Here is a 16,299-nt window from a genome sequence, read left to right as displayed (position 1 = left end):
TCTTAATTGGAATTATTTACAAATGCATTGGTTTTCTTTTTCTCTTGTTTTAGTTACTTCCAGGAGCTATGGACTAGATTCAAAAAAACAAAAGGCTGGGGGCTTTTGGGTTGGTTGGATCTTTTTTCTTTGGATAAGAGAGGGAGACTAAAAGTATCTCCAATCTCTCTATATACTTATGGGAAGAGTAATCTCCATTAACACAATCGGTGAAATTGCCTGATGGAATAAAAACTTTATGTAAGCAGCAGTTAGAGGACTGGTACAATACTATATAGGTGGAATAGAAAGAGCTAAATTCAGCCTCCTTTTTTGTAAGCAGAGCATTATATAATTTTCCTACTCTACCTAAGATCAAAAGTCCACTATGTCTTCATGTATAGCATAATCCTGTTATATTGAGAATAAAAATGTAAGGGGAAAAGTACTTGTCCTTACTGCCTCACTATACCTATGTTGTAGGCTACAATAAGAGTCTCCTTGCAAGTCTTGTACAAATAACAATGTAAAGCTGTACTTTATTTGTGCTAAGGAATGCAGCATTAAAACCAGGCTTCTCTGTGGGACATCTCTGGGGGACCCAGAGGAAGCCTTGCACAAAGTGCTTCCTGCATTTTCCTGCTTCTCCTGGGAAGGAGATTAAGATTAGGGACCTAATTCCACTGAATATCCTCAGGTTTTTTTATCTGTCCACAGAACTGGCTTCCTGCAAAGAACCTCATCTAATTAATTTAAACTCATGACTGACTTACACGTGCTATGTTATGAAATAGAGATATGATGGCATGTTTTCATACTGCATAGCTGAACTGTCCTTCCCCACAGTGCCATCAGGATGGTACTGTGAGCAATATGTTTAATATAGACATGCTGCCAGCAAATATAGATCTTTCCTGTCCTTTCATGGGTTATCTTGGCCTAAAAGATGGAAGATATTCCACAGTTCTAATAATAAACACTGTAACCTTACAAATAGTGACCCTTGGAATTTTCTTTAATATTTATATTTTTTGACCCCAAAAGGGAGAAGAATTTACTATACATAGACTGAAAAAGCAGCGTGCTAATTTCTCTTATCAAAGGTGTTTAAATCACAAAGTCTACCACTAGTAAGAGTGTGTTAAAAACATTCTTAAATGCAACATGAGTTGGTATATTTTAGGGCATGCTGTTACCTAGGCTCTAAATGCCAGTATTTTCACAGTATAATTCGTGTCAGCTCCCAGCTCTTATGACATCAGAGGATGAGTTCAAAGGAAAGCAATTTTTGCTTTATAAAAACAGTTTAAAGATAAAAGCTAGTTTCAACTTTTTTTTTTTTTTTTTTTTTTTTTTAAAAAAAAGGAAATGAAAGTACTAAGCAGTGCATTAGTCAAACAATCCTATGAAAGGTGAATGCCAATCAAAAGAAGATGATAGTATTTTATAGTGAAACCATATTAGTACAAGTGATCAACTGCTGTTGCATAATGCCTTACACAATCCTCTGTGTCTTTCCTACTAAATCATGCAGCTGAGGAAGGGGTAAAATCCTATCAGCTCTCAAAAAGACCGAAACAGAACTACCCTCCTGTGCATCACTGGACAATGTTTAATACACGGATCAGTCAATTGGTATGACAACTTTTCTATCTACCTGGGTATGCAGAGAAGAAAATGACAGAGTATTATTTTCTATATTTATAATTAAAACAAATAAATATCAATCACATGGCTTTAAGCATGTAGTTTTCTGTAGTTCTTTCAAAACTTTTTTGACCCAGCATTTGGTGCTCTGGAGCTTATCAATGACACCAGGGGTCAAAAGTGTTAGTGCGACTAAAATTACTTGGACAAAGCCAGAACCAGGTCAGATCGCCATGGGATAGTCCCATAAGGCCTCCTGTAGGCTGCTGCCACCAAGGAGTTCTAAGGAAAAGAAAGGAAAGACCATGAATCAAACATCCCAGAAAATTCACAAGCAAATGTGTTATTAATCAAGGAAAATAAAAACAAAGTTTATTAAAATGCCTTGTAATAGTACATTTCAAAACAACACAAAGACATCCTATGTGATGACCATTTTATCACTGAGGCTCATTCCAATTGAGTTACATTCTTCAAACCCAAAGAGCCACAAGTGTGCCAGAAAAGAAAATAAACACTGGAACGATGTGTGCAGTCACACATCTAATTTGATGATTGATCTCCCAATTTAAATAGACACTCTCCACCCAAATAAATGCTAAAATCTGTATCAATGGCACTTCTGCAAACTGAAACTAATGGTAGGACTGGTACAAGTTAGACATTTCATTGTATATTTAGCTGAGAAGTTCAAGTTAGGACCTGAATGAAGTCAGAGGATAAGGAAAAAAAGCAAAAGGATTCTACTATCTTCTATACAATTTGGAACACCTCTTTTTTTTATTATTATTATAATTTTCTTATTTATTGCATACATACTCAAAAAGAGGATGGATCCTCATGTGCCTTAAATTCATTGGTTTCGGTGAGTTCCTTCAGCCAATGAAGTTACAACAGTTTACATCAACCATGAATTTTCCCCAGCATGTTTACACAGGAATTTTGAATTGAATTCTCTGCCGCATCGACTCTGGGGAACTGATGGAACTGTGACAGCACATGATTTAGTCTTTTACGCTCCAAACTGACATCAAAAGCTGGATACTGTTTCTCTCAGGCCACAAGCTCTTGTTTACATGAATATTGTCTGTGAAGTAACTCATGGGAGTGGGGACTGAACCATTAGGCCAGCTCTGGCGCTAACGAGGCCAATGCAGAGTGATATTTGAACTGTATCAAGTTTTTAAGCTAAAGACAGAGGTCAAAATTACAATTTTATCAGTTACATTTTGGAGCCCTTCACTTGATCATGACAATACCATATGCATAATACAATTACTGTAATCATATTTGCAGTGTTGCTTGCCTTCAGTGGAAACAGATTGCATCAAAATCAAAAGCTGCCTGAAATGGTATGCACATTTCAAAGTCAAATAAAGGTTATAGAAGGGAACCTTTGAATTCATGTGCAACGTATAATCAGAACTTGATCACCAGAGGTATTTCTGAGGCTTTTGTGAACCCAGCAATTAGTGCTAAAAATAGGCATTATGTAAGGAGAGACAGAATAGTTAATTAATAAGCAGTTCACTGATTGTACTGACTTTAGCAAGGCTATGGGTAGATACCTGTGCTGTTATGATTTACTCATGCACACAATTTATTTGCTTGAAATTTATACCAGAGTATCGTATGTCTTATGGTATGTTTATGTCCTTGTTGCTACAGTAGGAATCTTTAAAAATCTCCACAGCCTCTCAGGCACTGTAAGTCAGCATGCCTGTGCTGGAGGCAGTGTCCACTCCTGCCAGGACACAGCTTATTTTGATTTGTAATTTCTGTTCCCATCACTTTTATTGACATTCATTAATGAAAAAAAAAAGGAAAAAAGTGTGAAAAAAATTTTTGTTGTATTTTGTTTGTATTTTGTTGTATTGCTTCTATTCTTTCTCTTTGAAGAGCTATGTCTGTTAGTTTTTGCAATTAATGATCTCCCGTCACTAAAAAAATAATGCAATTAGAATTAATTGCCTCCAGTCTTATAAATCCTAAAGTAGCATTATGTAAAAATGAAGCTATCACATTACCAGGAAACAGAATATAAAGAAAATGTGTCTTAATTATTTGAACAGAAGATGGATGAAGATTTATTGCCTCACTAGCTCCAGACATCAGTGAGTGGAAAAAAAAGAAGTTTTTTTCACCAACTAAAAAAAGTTTATAAATAAATTTTTCACTTGTTTTCAACATTCATAGAAAATAAATTCTGGATTTAGATTTTTTTTTTTTTTAACTAGGTTGAATAAATCCTTTGTGTGAAAGTGAAAATTGGATTACATTTTGTAAGTATTGCCAGTCTATAGAATTATCTAAATTAAAATTTTGGATTTCAAAATAAAAATGTCTTTTCAAGTAAGAAATGTAAACTTTATTTAAATACTGCATAAAATATTCTGTGAAAAATTTCATCCCTTATTCACTAAAAGGTTTAAATTTAGTAGTGGATTTTGGAACTTGTATTTCTGGCGAAAAATAATAGCAAGCTGAACAGAATCATCTATTTCTAGTTATAACACTGCCCGCAGTAAAAGTATAAATCACAAACATTTCTAGGAGTACAGAAAAAGCACTGAAGATGAAGCAAGAAAGAAGATGGAGTTGATACAGGGAACAACTTTGTTTATTAGAAGTCTGGCTGTTGTTTTGGGTCGTGAAGCTTTCATTCTTAAGAGCGAAAAATGAGGCAGCCGATGGAGCAACTCAGGGTCTGAACAGAAAGGCAAAGCTCTCTCCTCCCCAGAGAGGGAGCTCAGTGCTACATCCCAGGCTCATTTTCGGAGGTTCTCCTCCATGCCTCAGCCCATGGTGCAGCCGTGGCTCCTCCCTGCCATATGTCTCACATCCACACATCCCAGTGCTCCAAAGGGCTCCAGAGGCAGTTGCTCCCGGCGCCTGCCAGCGCTTACACAAAAGCTGAACTTGGCACTCCCCAGCAGTTTCAGAGAAGTTCCTCAGGCTCTGCACATGTAATTAACAGGCGGGACAGGAACATTAGAAAGAGTGGAGCCTCATCGGGGCTGCAGTAAAATGGGAGACTGGAATAACAGGGAGGAGAACAGTTCTGTACAAGCAGAATGTATGTATTCAAGCTGGTCAAACACACTCTTTTATAGTCCAAATAGATGTATTTATTACAAGTAATAGATTCTGAACTCTACGGTTAGTTAAATGGTTAGACTTGAGGATCTTAAAGGTTTTTTCCAGCCAGAACAATTCTGTGTGACACTTCGCTAGCCCTAGTACTTGCTTTAGTTTTTATAAACTGTAAGGTGATCACGTAACATGCAGTCTGACTTCCTAAATAACACAGGCCAAAATAACCTCACCCATTATTTTCCTTCTCCATTAGTACGGACTGTCTTCACCTTGGAAAAGATCCCTAATGCAAGGAGGCGGAAGAATGAGCAGAATGCTGTTTCCAGCACGGTGCCTTTGCAGAGCGCGCTGGCTGCTGCTGAGGCCAATCCAGCCCTGTGCGTGCAGAGGGCAGAGCCCACCTCCCACCGGCTACACGGCAACCCTGCAGTGTCATGTTACTTGGAATCGAGAGATGAGGGTTATTTTCAGCAACTCTCAGCTAAGAGCTAGAGGCATTTAGTCCCCTCAGACTGCGGCAGTCCAGCACCAACCGCCTTAAGAAATCCAGCTCTGAAATTTTGCTGTCCCGGTCTGAGAAACGAGTGTGCTCCCGGCGCGGTGCTAGCACCGAGCCCTTGGAGGGTTGGTGGCGGTTTGCAACAGCCTGATCACAGGACTGGAATTTTGGATGGCAGCTGCTTCAAGGCAAGAATCAGCTTTGTCATTTGCTTGTGAGATACATAGCTCCACGGGTCTCAATCTCTGGCAGGATGAAAACAGCAGGCGAGCTATTTGGAAGCGGGTCTAGCGAGTTTAAAAGGATCTCAGTACTTCTTTCATGTTCTCAAGCTCACACCATCAAAATCCTACTCCAGCAGGCAGAGTGGATTGGAAAGATAAAATTCTGAGGACCTCCAAGAACTAAGCCTTGCTATGTACCTTCCAGAAATCCTGACTGGGACAGCCTGGGTGCAGCATTTACCCTAGGACAAGCCCTGGGAGGGACTGACAGAACAGTCCCACTTCAGGATCCCCCACTCAAACAAAATGCCCTGAACCATTTGCTACATAGTGCTGGGTGGTTTTTGCAGGTGCCTATAGCAGGTAACTGCTCTGCACATCTCAGCCAGGAATGGAATCCAATAATATGCTGGGAATTTTCCCAGCCCACAGAGGTTGTGTCCAAGCTATCGAAACAGAAAGTGATGAGTTCCTAGTTACCCTAAAATGCTACTATTAACATAGTTTTGCTTCACATCAGAAGTAAATAGGATTCCTTTTAAAGTTTGCTTTATTATGGCTGGTTTTAAAGTAGCAGACTTGGAATAAAGAGATTAAATGGTGTCTAAACTTAGTAAACGTTTTCCACAAGTGCAAAGATTAAAGCAGAAACAAGTGGTGGTCTGTACTGCAATCTGAACCCCACTAAATAAACCAAAATATTCACTTAGTTGAACATTTAATGAAGGTTAAATATAACACTTAAAGCATGAAAACAATGATTTCAAAAGTTTCCAAGAGCCTCTTAACCCCCCTCCCAACTCCCCTTAGATTTTGCAGCAGTGATGAGTGATGCTTCTTAGCTGCTTCAGCTATTGCTGAATCTTAGCAGAGGTTTAACAGGGAAGTTTTCTGTAATTCTACTTTGCTAATGACTTGAAGGCTGGGGTTTCTAGCATGGACTGAGAGGATCATTCTCACTGGAGCTTATAGAGGTGTCATTTGTATGAGCCTTTGGTGGTTTTATACAAATAAAGCCCCAGGATTCTTAACAAAACAAGCCAAATGGCATCCTTCCTTTAATACATTATTTAAGTAATAACCTGACTGTAGCCTCAGGCTTGTAATGCAATAATTGCAACCAAACTAGCACTTACCCACAGAGATGCAAATGATTTATTTAAATATAATGGCAGTATGTAAGTGAATTCTGATTCAGAGAATAAGTCATTGAAGTATCTGAAGGAAACATTAAAGAGATTTAAGGGTTTGTATCTACCTTAAGGTTAACCAGGAAGTTAGATTGGCATATATTATGGCTAAAAACATAAATTATATAATGCTAGAGGAACAACTGTTCGCATCAATGGTTGAAATTCTAGCAGTAATAAAAGATAACAGGAAGAGCATCACACTTTGAAAGACAGTTACTGAAAGAATATGAACTACCCAGATAAATCTGGCTAGCTCGCTGCAGGAAAAACTTGATTACTAGGGGCAAAGCACATACCTCATGTTAGTAGTCAGACCTACTTGCTGACACCGTTCTTCTCTCCCTGCAGTAACAGCTTTTCCTCCTCACATAGAACTGTCTCTTACTGAAGTTTCTATTTAAAAATGAAATTACATTCCTGCCTTATAGGAGCAATTCGGTAATGAAAGAATACAAGCTATTGAACAACAACCTTCAGCAGTGAAATACAATTTTGCAGTGTAGGCCTGAGCTCAAGTTTGTATTTAATCATAGATTTGCTCAGGCTGGAAAAGACCTTCAAGATCATCGAGTCCAGCCTCATCCTAACCCTATTACCCTATTTCTGATGACCCACCACTAAATCACGTCTCCAGGCACCACATCCAGGCGATTTTTAAAGACATTCAGGGATGGAAACTCTACCACCTCCCTGGGGAGCTTGTTCCAGTCCTCAACCCTTTTTCAGGTCTCCTCCCAGAATTGTGGGGTACATTTATGGAGTACCACACCCAGGCTTGGTACAGGAGCCCTTTCCCAGGAGGAAGTGCATGGGGGAACAAGAGCAGAACGGGGCACCTGGCTCACAAGGCTGTGTGTCTGCATCAGCTCTGCCAAGTGGCCTAAGGGGAAAGTTGTGGCTGTGTCAACATTCATGAAAGAATTTCCTATCCATTGTGCACTCGTACAGGGTGAATAGCAGCAAAGAATTACGCGTAGAGAAATAAGGAACTTGCTCTAAGTTACTAGTCCTATTTTACAGATTTGCTCTGTCTTATGCAACACTTCCCAGGTGAGGTGATTTTGCCTCCGTGTGCTCACACAACGCGGTTCTTCATGCACGGAAAGTAAATCTTAACTGGCTGCAGTAAGAGAAACAAGAGCTTACATGACTTGCCTACAGAGCCTGGCCAGCAGTTTCTGGCTGAGCCACATGACAATTATTTCCTGATTTTAACCATTGCTACAGTCTTACCAAGACGGCAAATGTTTTAATCTCTTTTAGCTCTTCAAAGTCAACAAACCCCTTTAGAAAAACAGCAACTGATTTGTGTTAAGCTCAAGTCTTTTGGAACATTTTAGTGAGGCATCTGAACCATCTTTTTTCCTAATGAAGACAAGATCTGTATATCTAGCTCCAAGCACAGCAGTATCTTGTGCCTGAATGGGGACAGTAGGCACCAAACACAAACAATAAGCATCAGAAGTGCTTCTAGTTAGAAAGAGGCTTCTGCAGCCAACTTGCCTTGCTAATTGAAAGCAGGGTGTTGCCTTCCACAAGCACACGAAAAGATGATGCTACAGGCCCGTTAGGAAGAATATTCCCAGGCAAAGCAACAAGCAGCAGTGGGGAAAATACATGAAGTAACAAGGATAATGGGCCCTTAAGAATGAAAGGAAAACATTAAGCAGTGGGGAAAAACGAAGCTGGACACAAGCACTGGGAATGCCTTTGTGATCTCTGGGCTATGTTTCTTTCCCTCCCCCTTCTGTTTCCAAGATCATTAGCAAGGACTTGGAAAGAGAGGAGTTTTCAGATACTTTTTTGACTGCCACATTGATTTTAGTAAAACTGCCTTTAGCTGTGCTGAAGCCTGCAAGTCTGTCCTGTGCTTGTCTCTGGTCCTGCTACATCCACTGCCAGAGAGCAGGGAAAAGACTTCATGTAAGAACTAAAATGCAAAGCAGCGATGAACTGGAGAGAACTTCACTGCTGTGTGGCAGTGGGCTTACAGCACTGATAGTGTTACATTTGAGCAGTATGGAATTGTAAACTCACATCAACTCAGTCCATCCAATCATCCTACTCTTGATGGGTATTTAACTTTATTTCTCCTTGAAAAGTTCTGTCTTCCCCATCCCCTAACATGCACCTCGTATTAAGTGACTATTAAGAATCACAGTGTTGATGGGAACACTAGAGGAAAAACAAAAATTAATGTACAAATATGTTTTATTTGCATAGACCCTCTGTATTTTTTTCACTGTGCTATTTGCTATGCAGTAGAGATTCTTTGTTAAAGTCTTAGTTTATTCTTGTTACCTTTCAGACAAAAAAAAAAAAAAAAAGCCAATATAGTTAAAGTGTGTGGGGTCCTTCTCCTATTTGTTTTTGGTGGTCAACCTTTTTACTTTAGGAGGGTTAGAGAAATAATTATTGAACCCTCTTTGGGTAACAGCCAGAGGTTGTTTTCCTTAAGCTGCTCCAGATTGTTAAAAGGCAAGGTTGAAACTATAGGCTTTCATATGGCATTTGAAAAGTAGGTGGTGAGTCAGAAAGGCAACAAGACACAGGAAGGCTGCTCCAGGTGGCAGAAGCAACAGGGTCAGCAAGAAGGCCACTTCTAGCTGAACAGAGAAGAGCAAAGAGGGGAGGCTATTTCGCAAGGCTGGAGTCCAAGAAATCCTGGGGAGAGGCCTACAAACAAGAAGGGCAGTTTTGAATTGCATCAGGGAATAACGGAGCTATTTGAAGTTGGGGGCTTTGAGTCTGTGCTTCTTTATCTAGGAGACACTGGGTGGGAAAACTGCACTTGCACTGGGACTGCAGAGGAAGAAGCAGCATGGAGCTGAAACACATGACATGCTGCAGCAGAACTGCAGATCTGGACCACGTGAACTTTAGGTATCTGATGTTGGATGCCAATTGCTGTGGTGATCAGCACAGTCAAGAAAAATCCCCATTAGAAGTTGGTCTTCCAGAAAGCTGTTGTAGCCAAACAGAAATTAAGTTTGAATTGCAGGTGTTTACGTAGGCAGTTGGACTGTGGTGCTCTGAAAAGCAAGGTGGATGAGAGAAGGCCAGAGAGCAGTCAGGGCAACAGAAGATGTCTCATTTGTTCATAAAAAGCATTCCTTCCTGCAGGTATTTCTGCTCAGCTGCTGTGCTGACACCACAAGTTCACATTGTTAAGAAGGGCAGAGAAGGTAGGAAGGAAAGATTTCAGTCAACAAGGGCCAAATATCAGCCTAGAGAGATCTAATGAAATAACACAAATCATTAGTCTATCAGCATAAAGACTAACCCCAAACAGAGAATTAGCATTTAGGTGTGGAAAGAAGCAAACCAAGCAGTTGTATGGACGGGGACAGCTTGGCACAGATGCAATGGAGGATCAAAACCTGCACTAATGTCAGAGAGAATAACAATGAGGTGAAACCATGGAGAAGAGAAAATGGAAGGAGGATGCCTGCCCAAGAGAAGGCAGCACCTGTGATGTCCAGGCAGAAGCTTAACTACATGTACAATGTACATATGTATGTGCTATATGCCTTAGATGTCTAAATGGCTACATCTATAGGCTACTGTAAAGGATGCATTTTTATACACTGAGGTACTACTGTGGCCTCAAAAAAATGACTACTGTTAAATAAAAGCAATAAGAAGAGACTTAAGGGCTTTGCAGATTTTTTAAAAAAAATACATGTTAAAAACCATGTAATAATATCCAGAAATCCAAATGTTTAAGTATGAAAAAAACAAAAGCATTTTTCAGTGAGTATTATAACAGGGGCAATTTTGAAAGAGTTTCATGGGACCATCACCATAAATATCATATACAAAAGAAGTAGATACATGAGGAATTTCAGATATTCCACCAGCCTACATGATTGACACTGTGGCAGAGTTAATTTACACTTTAGACTTTTATCAAAAATTAGATTTTCTTCCCTTGACTGACATTCAAGGTGCACTTCACCAGCAAGCGTCTTTCTGTGTGTACAACTCAGGGAAGGAAACTGAGTGTTTTTGTTATTCAACAGGATTAGCAGCCTAGATTCAGGCTAAAGTGATATAGAAGAGCATTAACTGGTTCTAAATGACTTAATTCCCTGAAAATAGTATTTTTTAATGTGCTGCTAATTAAAATATTTAAAAACTCACTGTAACAACATTTTGAAAACAAACCAGAAGGACCAATGTAAACAAAATATCATTTTACAAACCAAACGGAATCACTTAAAATCCCATGTACTTCTATGTTCCAATGAAAATAAATATATATACAGGTGTCAAGTTAAGATTGTCAAGCACACTCCCAAGATACCATCCAAGAATGAACCAAGAAGTTAAAATTAACCCCTCTTGTACTCATTCTGACTTTCTGGGACAGGCAATATAATTTCCTGCCTCTAAAGCCCATGACACACTACATAGAAGAGGCAAGAGAGTCACCAAGAAATTCTTCGGTGGAAGTTCACCAGAAGTATCCCCACAGGACTGCAGTGCACTAGTACCAATATCTTAGGTTTTCATGTTTTAACTCAACATTCCTAAAAGCTAGGAGATTTTCTGTGTAGTATTTTTCTTATATTTCAATGGAAAACCACAATAGATAAAGACTGCATGCCGTGTGTCATGAAAGTGCTCAGCAGCCTTGGTGCTCTCAATAGATAGTTTTTTTGGCAAAAGATTATTCTTGCTCTTCTTCAACACTCTGTATGGACAGGAAATTACACAAAGATCACATGCTTTACAGGCTACAATATTTTGCCCTGCAAATGCAAAATTATTTTTCTGTGTTCATTAGTTTCTTAATCCTAAGAATGCTTTAAGCACTGCTTAACTGCGGTGTGGGCGGGATAACAGCAAAACATTGAGAAATAATCATTCAAGGCCAGCTGCATGAAACAATCCTTGTGCCTCTGCATAGACTGATTCCTCCACCTGAAAACAGTTTCTATATAGAATGCAGGATTTGCACATTTCAGATCTGTGGCTCTCCTTGTGTTCAGCTCCTTTACTACAGCTAACTAAACACCTAACTAAACTTCAGGAGAAATGAAGCAGGTTACAGCTGCTTTTCCTTTTAATTTACTGGTATTTCCCTACAGTTTCTGTATCTTCAGTTTTAATTTGGAGATATGTTCTTGGCCACAATTTTGTGGAGCACAATTCTTTTACTCCATGCATCAGCTAAAATATCACTCAGTATTCAGTTCAGACTTAATCTTGCTCTGTGCTGTACTGGTGGTCTTGATACACTGTTCAGGGAATTCTTTCATCTATATAAAAATGGTGACTACCCTGCATGGCATTATCTCCCAGTATAACCTCTTACAGCCATCCAGTGCAGAGATGCTCAGCATCTAGATGCATCACATTGTAGATGCAGTGCCTCACTCCAGCTACTTTAGAATGCTAACTTCAGAAGTTTACTTCCTGTGTAAAAAACCAACATTAGGTTACTTGCATTGTAGCTAAGTAAAGTTCTTCCTACAGGACTTATTTTGGTCCCAAATTAAAAATCTCAACATGGGTTAGGTGTTACTTCAAAACTGAAAAGATAACATTACATCAGAAGTCTATTTTCTCCACTAATAAAATCAGGTGGTAGTTCCAGGACAGAAAAAAGTTGTCTTTTCCAGATAAACAGGTTAGGAGGTTCCCTATATTCACCATGTTGGTAGCAGATAGTCCTAGTACAGAAGACACAAATGTTGTTTCCTTGATGATCTAATAAACCTGGAAAAAAAAACCTAATATCAATCAGGTATATGAGGATATTGCTTATTGCCATAAGCTCTTTTGGATCTCTCATCTTTCAGACATCAATTTGCATCTCTAAATTCTTAAAAACAAAAGATTTTGGCCATGTCATTGATATTATGGTTAAACTAGGCACTTTATTTTTAAATGCTTTACATCTGACAAATTTAAAGGAGAAGGACAAAGGAGAAGACATTACACTCTCAGTTACTTGCCTCTTCTCCTGTACATCCAGTTCATTATTTTTCTTCATTGACAGAAATAATGAAGAGCCCAGACAACCTTCAGCTCCAAAGAAGTTCCATCTTTTCCTGAAAACGGAAATGAACATCTCCCAGAGTGCTGTGAAGGAACGAGTCAACATGGACTTCTTCCTCTCTGGAGTTTTTCAGAGACACCAAAGTCAAAGAATAAGATGGCATAGCCAATATTCCTTCTTCAGTTTTTGTCCCCCACTGTATGGGCAAGGGGCTATGAAAAGCTAAGATATCAGGGATGCTGCCAGACCAAGATTGTGAAGTCATCATGACTGTGAAGCTCTTGAAGAGAAAGGACAGAGCTGTCTATTCCACCACTTTTCTCTACCAAACCAGCTCATCATGGGTTTCAAAGCAGGAAATTTGCCCCAAGTTTCTTTGCAGTCCTTACAGTAATTGGCAATTCTCACATGGGTACAAGATTCTCTGCAGATCAAAGATCAAACTCAAGGGTCAGGGTGAAGAAATAATATGTTACCTTCACAAAAGGATCTTGGAGAGCTCCTCAAAAGGAAATTAAACCCAAATATTATTTTATGTTCCCATTGCAGAAATGAGTGCTGCAGTCAACTGAATGCCAGCTCTTAACCAGCTGGGCAGAAAGCCAGAGGGGCAAGAGGGTGTCAGATGGAATTTAGGCCAAGCAGGCAGGAAACACCAAGAGGAAACACCAGCAGCAGCTGTAGAAGCAAAAGAATGGGCAGAGGCTCTAAGACAAATAATAACAGGCAGAGCTGCAGCAGTTGCAGATGTCAGACTAATGCTTTCTGGAGGGGGATGGTATGGCACTTGGGAAGAAAGGGGATTTTTTTGTTGTTGTTGTTTAACCACTTTGCAGTAATTACCTGAAAAGGGATTCTTACCCCAAACCCTTTGAGACATTGTTTCTCTGGATGAGTTTGTGAGAATAGAAACTCCACTGTGCACCCACTCAAGATATGCAGTGCTGCTGCTGATCCTAGTTCCATGTATGAGTTTCAATTCTCCCAGTGGCTTGTGGAGATGTTGAAAAAAACTCTGGAAATAATTTTGGTAGAGGAATCCCTATTTCCAGAGTGGTTTTACTGAATGTTTTCCTGGACTTTCTTTAAGATTCTGTAAAGTGGAAGGAGGAGGAAGGTTCTGCTGTTCCTAAAGAAGGTTCTGCTTCCTAATAAGCAAAACAATTCTGCTTCTGTTGTAGCTGCAATTTATAGGCTAGTAATTTATAGGCTACATTTTAAATTTATTGATCACATCCATCAATTGATTAATTCACCTGATAGTGAGAAGCAGCACTTGCATCACAACAGATTCTGTGTTGTGGTGATGTCTGTTTTTGAATTCCATCATTCCTGAGAAACTTGTCTTCTTCCACACAATGTAAGAGGCACTTTACAGAGAAGACACTACACTCACTCAAGCACCTCTATCTAGTGCTATATTCAAGAGGTGGCAGACTAAAGAAGAGCTAATCAACCATTCTGCTCAAACCACCAAAAGAGGAAAAGCCACCTTCAAAATTTGAAACAGATACAGCATCTATTCATCTAGGAACCAGAGAATGTGACTGGAGAGCTTTATGAAACAAAAAACGTGAAGAGAAGAACCTAAAAAAAAGGCATATTATATTATTTTACCTTTGTTTCACTCAGAAAAAATAGCATCATTGTACAACTAAAGGAAGCACAGGTTACAGCTCAAACAGCTTCATAAATTTAAAGAAGGGGAACTGGCTTTGGAAAGTAAGTCACCACAAAGCCACACTGGCCCAATGGCTACTTGCTTATATATGGCACATTATAACCAATGCTTCTACCACCAGCTCCCCAGAAAATGAATGAGGTGAACCACCTGCATGCTACGCAGCAGCCTGGAACACTGCTGAGGCCACTGGGATGGGCTGGGTGGTGGCAGGACGTGGTTTGAGACAGGATGAAGTAAGTGCCTCTCCCCCATCAGAACAGCAATCTGGTGTACACCAGCACTGCAGAAGACACCTGGGATTTAGATGAAATGGAGTTTACGGTGACACTGGGATTTCTTAGTCCTTACCAGAACCTAAGAAAAGCACGGGGTGGGGAAAAAAGGAAGAAAAAAGGTAAGATTATGAACTCACTGTTAAGAAAAAAGAACGCTTATGAATGTGTCAGGATTTCACTTAATTGTTCATGTAAAAAAAAAAAATATTCTAAACACAGGTTTAATTTTTTAAATGATTTTTAAAATCCATATTGTCTTTTCATCTCTAGATCACTTTCGATTTTATCATCAAGGAAAATTGCTTGAAATGAAAGCCACTAATTTTGTTTCACATGAGGTCTTTTGGTTGGGATTTTGAGGGAGTTATTTCAAGTTATTACTAATAAAATAAAACAAAACCAACAATAACAAAAAAATCAAGATGATTTTCTCACTCAGTTTCTCAGGACACTTGTTGAACACCACCTTATGTTGCTAGTTACATTTCCAAGTTCTTCTGTAATTAGTATTATATTAAAATGAGAGAAAATTTCTGTCCAAAAGTGTTTCATGGAGCAGTTGGTCATAAAATAAACCAGAACAGAAACAATTCTCTACTTATTCCTGCATCATGAACAGCACCTAGTTCAAAATGTTCCTTAGAGGAGCATTAGCACCATAGCACATTGCTATTTGTAGGAGCAGAACATCCATGAGTGAAGTGCTTTATTTACAGAGTATAAATCTTGTTAAAAAAAATTAAAATCAGAAGGTAAAAGAGAAATTCTTGTATGTGTTTTGAGGACTACAGGAATGTTTAAATAGATCCTGTCAATGGCACAGAAAATACCCATTGAGGAAGACCGAGGAGATAGGAATGGCTTAGGAGCTGCTAGAATATTAGAGAGCAAACTTTCATCCTGTCCCTTCATGAAGTGCTGTGTAGGGATGTGGACTTCCTGCAAGGCACTGAATTTAGTCACTGCTCACCCTTTGCTTGCAACACCAAATGATCTTGTAAATCATTTGTCAGCAGAAGCATCCTGTATGAATGTGAGGGACAAGGGAATATCCAAGGGCCATGATCTAAGGGTCATGGTCTACCCAACCTGGAATCTTCCGCTGGCTTTGGCGGAAGAAAAGGACTCCTCACACAGCTTGGGCCTTTTCCAGATCCATCTCAGAACAAACCATAGGCTCACATCAGCTTTTCTGAAAGGGTAAGCATCCTCAGATGGAAAAGATAGGGAGCAGACCACTACAGGCAGCATTTTCACTGATGTCAACCATTTCCTCTCCTCCACACATGCCAGAGTGATACATTCAGCCTAAATAGACAGGGCCAGCGAACATCTGGTCTATACAAGAATCAGAAGGTCCCAGCCCACAATGTTTTGTGTTTCTACTTTTGTTACAAGCTTTTAAGTACACCAAAGTTATCAGTGCAACAAATGATCTTAATCCATTCCCCCACAACTTTGTTTCTCTCTCTCAGATGTGATTCATTATACAGAGATGCAGAAGATCTGACTCCATTGCTGAATTTGTCAAATATGTGACTGAATGCTCTATCCGGGTACTGTCCTGAGAGTTGATTTCAACTGAATATCTTGAGCTGTTTCTAGCACTCAAAGAGGACAGAAGGCCAGGGTGAAGTCCTTTGGAATTTGGTTTTTGGCTGCTTGTCAAAGGAGCACAAAAACTCCAAGGAAGTA

The 16,299-nt window shown here is 39.5% G+C and overlaps 2 long non-coding RNA genes across 2 annotated transcripts in view; both read right to left on the bottom strand.

Moving 5' to 3' along the window:
* The window catches only part of LOC139799684 (uncharacterized), a 63,571-nt gene that overhangs the window by 32,375 nt on the left and 14,897 nt on the right, over nt 1-16,299 (bottom strand). The window lies entirely within an intron of this gene.
* LOC139799677 (uncharacterized) lies at nt 4,225-5,727 on the bottom strand. Its single transcript, XR_011727416.1, has 2 exons — nt 4,953-5,727; nt 4,225-4,584 (listed from the first exon to the last, which is right to left on the bottom strand). It is a non-coding gene; the product is annotated as an uncharacterized lncRNA (long non-coding RNA).

The sequence above is a fragment of the Heliangelus exortis genome, chromosome 9 (assembly GCF_036169615.1).
Source record: "Heliangelus exortis chromosome 9, bHelExo1.hap1, whole genome shotgun sequence".
Classification (NCBI taxonomy): Eukaryota; Metazoa; Chordata; class Aves; order Apodiformes; family Trochilidae; genus Heliangelus; species Heliangelus exortis.
Note: the sequence above shows the minus strand (reverse complement) of the source record. Positions and strands in the feature narration are given on the sequence as shown.